We start from the raw sequence: 7313 nt of genomic DNA, 5'->3' as shown, positions 1-7313 counted from the left end.
TTTATTTTAGGTAGCCAATGTCTAAGTTGCCTGTCCCTATCTACCCCTTGTACAGAGGGGACAGCATTGATACTTGATGTGAAGACTCCTTCTCTCTCTTTTGGTATTTAGAGTTACTACCCCCATGAGTATAGGTCAAGTTCATCAAATTGTAGCAATTTACCCTTGTTTATTTTATTAAAAAAATTTTTTAAAAAAAAATCTTCCTCTAGTTGAGTTCTGATTATCAAGCCATCAAGGCTAGGTCAAATGGGTACTGTCTGCAAGTTTGGATATTCTTGTGCATCTCCCCTCACTTCATATCAGCTGGATGCTTCACTCTCATCTCTATCCCTCTGTGGTGATATCCTTGTCCACAGGCTCAGGTGTCCCCAGGTCTCACCACACTGTGGACCAACCAGCCCTTCCTCTTCTCTCTCTCATCTTCAGGTCAATGGGAGTCTATGGACTGTGGTTGAACTCAGCCCATTTCTTCATTGCTGTCTTTCCTCCTCTTCCACTCACCAGTAGACCAATGTGGTCACCAGTAAGCTTACATGCCTGCTCATGTGTTCCCTTTGAGTTTCAAGTCTTAGAGGGGGTTTGTCCTGAAGGAACTTGATTTTCTGCCTTGTTGGCTTCCCGGTGAACAACTTGTTTATTCTTGTAGTAGCCAGTCATACTGCCATTTTTGTTCTGGGTTTTTCCTGCTGATCTTTCTTTGATGATGTGTCTTCTGTTGCTCTAGCTGTTGCAGGCTGGTCTGCTTGTCTTTTCTAGTGGGAATGTCCCACCTCAGAAGTTTCTGGATGGGGCTTAGAATTCCACTGCAAAGGAAATTCCATTATTTTTTTTTTTGGAATTTTTCATTTTTAATGTTTGGTTGGTTAAACAAAATACATCTTTTGTAAACAAACCCAGCACAAGGCCAACAACAAAAAGGGAATAAAAGCAAGAAAAACAAAAAGCTGAAGGGTGCCCCTCACTGGGCATCAGGGTTGGGCCTGTTCCTTCCTTCAAGGAACGGGAGCTTTTGGCCCTTGGGCATCAACATGGGTCCCTGTTCCTAAGCACCAGAATCGGAGATGAACAGAGAAACCAGCCTTGAAATGCTGAGGAGTCTTTGCATAGTCCATTGGCTCGTGGATTCCTAGTGCGTGGGGCTCCTTGGAAGTGCCATCTACACAGGGCTGAGCAGGTGTGTGGAGGAGTTTCCTCCTCTGCCTAGGAAATGACTTACTTTCACCGGCCATACCAATGGACTTGAGGTCCTGCCTGTGAGAATCAGCAAGGTTGGCTGTAACTTCTGGCTGGTGCTAGTTGGAATGTCATTGTGCAAGGGGTGCCGGGAGGGGGGTGCTCCCTGTGGTGCCAGGCAGGTCTGGTGTAGAAAAGGTTAAGGAAGAGACTGCAGCCAGTTGCTGGTAAGGTGTAATGCAATAGCCGATTGGTGGCTTCTGCTACTCAGCATAAAAAACGGCCTCGTTGGATTGAAGATACATGTGCAGAAAAAGTGCTGGTATAAACATGCACTCCAGTCACAGTGAGGAGATGGCCTCAGCTCCGTCCTGGGAAGCTGGCTTGGGCTCCACGCACAAGCCCCAGGCTGGCTCTGCAGCTGCTGACAAGAAGTCTAGCCAGCTGGGCAGCTCCCAGACCTGGCAAGACCACTGATGTGTGAGGACTGGATAGGTCTTCCTGGGCAGCCCACCTGTCTGAGGCAACCACGCCATGGTGACAGTGTGGGACAGATGGTACTTAACTTCCCCTCCTCTTTTGTTTTCCAAAGTTACAGGACAAGTGGCCTACAACTGTTTAAGAGATAGAAGGGGGTCAATTCTCTGTAAAGGAAACTCCAGAGAGGTAACAAATCCAGCTCCTATCACACAGTGCACATAATTATCCAGGGTCAGGGCTCTCTGTCTATCATTCTGGTGACAAGCAGATCTGCTGTTAAACTCTGAGCTATCTTCAGAATACTTTGCTCAGCACAGAATTTGCTGAAAGGCAGCCTTATTTTTTCTCCTGATTTTGCCAAAGTGGGTAAACAGGAATTAATGTAGTGAAATGGTTGGAACAAAACCAGAGTGAGCTATTGAGAACCAGCCACTCCACACCTGCCCCAGTTCAGCTTTTGCTCTATGTCCTCTTAGGTATTGATCTCCTTCCTGTCACACAACCAGCCAGCTTAGAGTCTAAAACACCAAGGATGGCCAGAAACTGCCCTTAATCATGGAAGGGGTCCCATTAAGGGATAGAGAAGGGGTGGCATTAAGGGTTGGAGACAGCATGCCATCCTGCCTCTAGGGTTTTGGAGATGGGTTCCTGAGAGACTCCAATGCTCTATCTAGGTCACTCAAACCTGCCACATGGGCTTTATACGAACTGTCTGCAGACCTACTAGCTTCCCAGGAAAGGGACAGTGGAGGGAGGCAGCACCTTCTGGTGAGTTTGGAGCAGCTGTGACTGGTGGGCTCCAGCAGGACCTGTGCCAAGTCCTCAGAAGAAAATTAACTAGGACTCAGCAGTCTTTCTCTTAAAAGCAGGGTATTCGATGGCTCGTCCTAAGCACACAGAATTCCTACCTTCCTTTCTCAGAACAAATAACACAGGTGGTGCTTCTTCTAATAGTCTGTTCAATTGTACTGTCTAATCTGAGGGGGAAAAAACCCAACGAGATGTCTGAGGGAGTGGCAAGGGCAGCCCACTGAATAGGCCGCAGCGCGTTGTCCCAGAGGCTGACAGGGCTGAGGTCCGGGGAGGGTGGGCATGGCCGCCTTACACATCGGCCTCCGCCTCTTCACATAACACCAGCAGGAGTTCACAGTTCTTTCCTAACAAGTGCTATTTTAGAAATTTCCTGAGCTCGCTCTCACCTCCAATCCACTCAGTCATCTTGAGTTTGGAGTTGAGATTATAGTAGGTATCTCCCACCTCTCGAAAGCAGATCCAGTACTGCCTTTTGAGAGAGGTCCCTTCAGCGGACCCCAGCATAAGCTGGAGGGCAGATTCAGGATGAAGCCCATGACGTTAGTGAGAGCGATGACACCGACATCCTGCGCTTATGATAACCACCACACAGCTTCATAGCCTTTGGTCTGAAGGGCGGCCATGATGACGTTTACATCGGAGTTCTCATTTCCCAGCATACTCTTCTTGCGGGGTGTCACCATAGTGTTTGCTGACAACCTCTGGAAAATTTCTTGCAGCGTTTCCCGGGCGATGGCGTTACTGTCCTGGAACACGTTGTTGAGGGCATGGAGGGCACAAAGCTCCCTTCGCTGCTTCTCATGGTAGATTTGTGGGGGCGCTGCCTCGGGCAGCTCCACGGATTCCAATTTGGCCTTGGCCCCCCTCTTTGGCACACAACTCATGCTTTTCGCTTTAGGTTCCAGAAAGGGCTAAAAAACACCCAGCCTCCCCTCCTGAGGAAGAATGAATGCCCTCTCCCTAGTCTTCGCAAGGTTCCTGAAATCCACCTTAATTTCTGGAGTCCATGATTTATGCTTTGTCCTTAGGAGACAGGGTTGGAGACAAAAAAAAAAAAAAAAAAAAAATTCGCTTCGCTTTTCTTAATAGAAAAATAACTCTTGAATTCGTGTATTTCGCTAGCACTGCCAAAACGCAGAGTTTAAAACAAAACCAAACCATAAAATCTAAGACTTTCTCTTTTCTCACCCGCCTTGTCCACCCCACCGCCCTCCCAAACCCATGATTTGTTGGCTGTGTTTTCCTCTGCAAATGCCAATCAGGCCTCAATGCAAACGGACCCAACGGGATTGGTCACATCGTTCCTTTTCTTCCACTTCTTTTCAAACCCTGACACCACGGATCTAGGAGACCAGGCCTAGGTGGTGGATCAAACTCTCAAATCCCAGCAGCTAACGAGGAATGGCCAGCGTGGGATCGTGGCCAGCGCTCGGGCCTCCGGGGCGGCTCTCCATCTCGTCGCAGCGGCGGTCGCAAAGCGTGGACTCACCCCTCGCCAAGGCCCTCAACCGGCCGCCACCTGCAGCTGCCGGCCGCCCCTAGGGAGGCACGGGTGGGCTCCATTATCTTTTAATTCCATTTTCCAAGAGCTTTTTGAGGCCCCTTCCTATCAATGCTGAATAAATAAATTGTGGTATACAGCAGTGGAAACAACATGTCTATTCTGAAAACCAACTAACCAATCAAAAACCCAACCTAATGGTAAGCAAACGAAGTGAGAAGGTTCATTTAATTTTAAAAACAGTCAAAAGTAATCTATGGCCTTTGTTCATTTTTATTGATTTGACTGCTGATGAACATAAATACTTCTTAGCTGTGTCCAGGACTGGAATTGAGGGGGTAGGGAGAGGAGAGATATTTTGCTTTGAGCATGTACGGGGGAATACAGTACCATTAAAATAGAGAGGTATTGGGCTCAGCTATGATTGGTTTGGGCTGCGTTGAACGTTCTCTCCAGGAGGGCAGGAAGAGGAGTTTATGGAAAGACAGAAAGTTTTGCAATGGGCGCTGAAGAAACAGTGTCTGGCTGTGATGTAGGGAGTTCAGTTAGTTGTTAATTGTGATTCAGTGATTCTCAGAGGCATCACCAATCAGCGTTTCTATAACTGTTGAAGTCCATGAACCACTTAAAGGTATTTATAGCACACATATATGATAATTTTCGGTACAAATTTAATCTATTAACATTTTAAGAAGTAAGGAATGTTAAAAATTATCAACAATAATGTCTAACAGGCCAAATGATAGATGACTTGAATTGTAGGTTAGCTTTCATATGCAGATAGTTTCCTTTCTTATTCCTTATTTTCTTCTAAGTTGTTGTGTGCTCTTGAGTCAAAGGCTAATTCACAATTAAAAGATATAGGAATGAAAAATGTTTGTAGACTTTGTCTAATAGTTTTGGATTTTTGGATTAAATATGGGTCCAGAAATGTTAGTGACATTTTTCTTTGAACAGCACATTTGATTCTCTTCCCCATCAGACAATAATGTTTCAAGTGTTTGAAACAATTGGATACTAACAGGACACTCTTTGACTACATTTGACTTTAAGAAATATTTCTTGATATTCTGTTGCGGCATTGAGTTGTATTAAAATGTGCCCCCTGCCCCCCCCCGCCCCCCCCCCCAAAAAAAGACAGCACTGACATGGTTAAATTCCCAGTATCCACAGTTCTTAAGAAATGTGGACTGGACGACTGGCATCATTGCTTACAAAAGTGTCTTGAACTTGATTAAACTTATGTTGGCAAAGAAAATTTACATTTTTATTTTTAAAATGCCCAATAATATGTAATAGATATGTTTGAAGAGCTAAAGAAAATTTAGTGTTGTCATTGTGAAATTGTTGACTATTGAAACTTTTGAAACTACAATTCAGTTTTCTTATTACATCTTAATACTTACAACCCAGCATTATAAAAACAAAACAAAACATAATAAACATACTTTACCCTAAAACGCAGTCCAGGCTAGTCAAGTATTAAGTAAATTGCTGAGGCAGGAAACTTAATGAAGTTATTTGAAAAATTTAAAATACTGTTTATTAGCATTATTAGGATCTAGGAAAAATTATTCAATCTTTGTTTTAAAAACTTGTGTGGTCAGCCAACGTATTTCAGCAGTTTTATAATCTCCTTTTATTCCTTTTCACTGCAAACCTTAAGTATTTATTAGCTGCACCTTGATCATGGTCATAATTGTCACTATTTCCTTTAACACTGAAACAGACCACGAGGCATACATATTTAGATCGCTGCTGTGTTCTGTGTGTGCATTGCCACTGAGAGGAAGTTTCTTACTGTGGTGCCAGGAATTTATTTGATGTGGCTTTTCTAGTCAAAGTCTTCTTAACTTCCATCAAGTGATGGGGTGGTAGTGGTGGTTGTGAGCCACCGAGTCAGTTCTGACTCACAGCGACCCTGAATAGGGTTTCCAAGACTAAATCTTTATGGGAGCAGAAAGTCTCATCTTTCTCCCATGGAGTCACTGGTAGATTCGAACTGCTGACCTTGTGATTAGCGGCCCAATTCGTAATCCACTATGCTACCAGGGCTCCTTAATGATTGGGTGTGACCATGCAAATAATTGTACAGGACTCTAATGCCAAGATTGATTCATTTTGCCATCCCTAGGTTTAAAAGGAGCCACCACAGAAGCAGTAATAGACCGGTCCCAGGGCCATCCAGAAAAAAGAGTCATGAACACAGCATGAGATCCGACCTGGAAAAGCAGCTACCGAGGCAGTGTCAGGTAGTGTCATGAAGAGACAGAGCAGGTAAGACCTTGCCGGCCCATGGACCAAGTGCAGCTGAGTATGCACCTGCAGGGGACTGGCTTGCAGAATGTGCCCGTTAGGCAGTTGTTGTTGTTGGTTTGCCGTGGAGTCGGTTCTGACTCATAGCGACCCTGCATAGGGTTTCTGAGGCTGTAAATCTTTATAGGAGCAGAAAGCCCCATCTTTCTCCTACAGAACAGCTGGTAGTTTCAAACTGCTGACCTTGAGGTTAGAAGCCTGACTTGTAACCACTACTCTACCAGAGCTCTTTACAGACTGGCCAAAGGAGCTTGGCAACACTTGCTAGAGCAGGGTGGAGGCCAAGAGGGTCTCTTCAGAGAGGCTAAAGACAGGAATGAGGCATGCCTGCTATCCAGCAAAGAAGAGGTGTTCGTGACTGATGAACTGCTGTATCTTCAGTTATTTCTGATCCTGAATTGTACCCGGTTTGCTTTCTTAATAAACCCCACAATCATGAGTATAGTCTCTGAGTTCTGTGTAGTCACTGCCATGGATTATTGAACCCAGATGTGAAGCAGAAAGTGCTGTGGGAAGGATGCTTGACGCCAGAATGGAATAATGAAGGTTGAAGGGTGGAGACATGTCTGACGTTGGCCTGATTTTGAGTTTGATTTTCCTTCCCCATTGTGAAGCCAGAGGAAGTCAGACATGACCTCTCTGCCAGTTTTTTTGTATTTACATAGCAACACATCCCTTGTTATACATACAGCTGGTATTCCATCAGTACTAAATCCATTACACATTTCCTATTTCACATCACAGACTCACAATATACCATTCAACATAAAGTCTCTTCCGTCGTAGTATGCTTTCTTAGTGATAAACACATAAATATGTAAGGAACTGCTCAATCATCTGCATAATGCATATATATGTGATTAATTAATAAATACATATGTTGAGGTGATTCATAATTTCAGTGATTTCAAGCAACTATAAAGTGACATATCTTCTAGCATGGACATGTGATAAAGCTTATCATCAATATCAACAATTACAATATCTTCTAGCATGAACCATGTGATAGTAATTGTACTGTCACATG

At 44.5% G+C, this 7313-nt stretch overlaps 1 pseudogene; it reads right to left on the bottom strand.

Annotated features, from left to right (window-relative positions):
* Window positions 1-2757: 2757 nt before the first annotated feature.
* Window positions 2758-3368, bottom strand: LOC102813073 (annotated as a pseudogene).
* Window positions 3369-7313: the final 3945 nt, after the last annotated feature.

Source organism: Chrysochloris asiatica, unplaced genomic scaffold, assembly GCF_000296735.1.
Source record: "Chrysochloris asiatica unplaced genomic scaffold, ChrAsi1.0 scaffold00003, whole genome shotgun sequence".
NCBI lineage: Eukaryota > Metazoa > Chordata > Mammalia > Afrosoricida > Chrysochloridae > Chrysochloris > Chrysochloris asiatica.
The sequence above is the reverse complement of the archived record's forward strand: the minus strand, read 5'-3'. Positions and strand labels throughout refer to the sequence as shown.